Source organism: Sesamum indicum, unplaced genomic scaffold (assembly GCF_000512975.1).
Source record: "Sesamum indicum cultivar Zhongzhi No. 13 unplaced genomic scaffold, S_indicum_v1.0 scaffold00338, whole genome shotgun sequence".
NCBI classification, from domain to species: Eukaryota; Viridiplantae; Streptophyta; class Magnoliopsida; order Lamiales; family Pedaliaceae; genus Sesamum; species Sesamum indicum.
Window position 1 is genome coordinate 6,227 of NW_011628231.1, and position 1,367 is coordinate 7,593.

The window sequence follows — 1,367 nt, forward strand, 5'->3', positions numbered from 1 at the left end:
ACAATTTTTTTGGTTTTCCTACATTATCCATTATCTTTATTTTTCAATTTTTTTATAGATCAAGATATTAATATTAATTTATTATCTCAATATATATTTTTAGGTACTTTTCTAAACTACAAAAAGTAATAATACAATTATATAAATATTTTATTTTGATTCATTTTTAAGAATTATATACATACATAGAATGTGCTACACTTGCTATTTACATAATTCCTCATTTGCATATGAGCAGAAATACTTATTACTATTAATCAACGAGTAACATTTATTCAGTAATATTACATTCCTTGTTCTGTAATTATAGGTTGTTGGTATTTTTGGTCCTGTAATTTATTCTACTTGTACATTTATTCATATTTTTCACAGATTTAGTTTTGAATATTTCATTTTTGGTCAATTTTTTTTTTTGACAAATTTAGTCATGCATTGATAGTTTTTATGTTGGAAAAATTTTTGTTGAAAATATATAATTACAACACAAAAAATGAATCTATTCCAATGTAAAGTGAAAATTATAAAAAAAGGACTAAATATAAAATGTTCAAAATTGAATTCGTCGAATAAAGAATTAAATGTGTCAACAATGTAAGTTCAGAATTAAAAATTATAAGGACATGTTTCATGATAAGAAAATACAATTTTGCCTATTTATTATTTTTTACGAATATTATAGAAGAACCATTTAATTTATTAAGCCTGGATTTGACGTAGATAATTAAATTTGAATTCTTAACGAGTCACAAAGTTTTATATTTTCATGGAACCATATTAGAATTAAATTTTAAAAATAAATAACAACTTTTTTGTCTAAAATTGGGCCTAATTTGGATTGTCAAAGAGCTGGAGCCCATCTTATTTACTAAAGTTGGGCCTAAAAGATCCAGATATTCTCAATTGGGTGAGGCCCAATATACCTTTTGATGACAAAAATAGCCCTGCAAATTGTGTCAAATTACGAGAACGGCATCTTGGTAAACTTCTCTGAGCTCTCAGCCTGACTGACTACTCACTGAATCTCCAAAGAAGCGGCAAAGAAAAGGTGAGTAGTTTCTCGCGTTCCTTTCAATTTTTTTGTTTGTTTAATTCGTTTGAAGATAATGGAGGAGATGAGATTAACTGTGTCGTATGAGATTTGGGTTTATAGCTGGATGGAAGTTTGTTATTTTATGAGTATTTTTTTTCTGGGGGGTCGGGATCTTGTGCTTCCATTTCCGTTTTGCGTAGGGACTGGAAAAAGATTGTGGATTTGTTTGTTGAATCCAAATGGGTTTTCGGGAAAATGTATAAAAGTATAGTCTTGGTTTGTATTTCAATGGAACTGCTGGAATTTGATGCTTTTCAGGTTGGGGGGGGGGGGGACG

At 28.7% G+C, this 1,367-nt stretch overlaps 1 protein-coding gene across 2 annotated transcripts in view; it reads left to right on the forward strand.

Annotated features, from left to right (window-relative positions):
- Positions 1 to 926: 926 nt before the first annotated feature.
- The window catches only part of LOC105180121 (NADH dehydrogenase [ubiquinone] 1 alpha subcomplex subunit 8-B-like), a 3,029-nt gene continuing 2,588 nt past the window's right edge, over positions 927 to 1,367 (forward strand). The window contains exon 1 of one of the 2 annotated variants that reach the window (XM_011103770.2): positions 927 to 1,045. The gene's annotated coding sequence lies outside the window, so the exon portion shown is untranslated. The remainder of the gene's footprint in view (positions 1,046 to 1,367) is intronic. The other variant, XM_011103771.2, reaches the window with a different exon arrangement.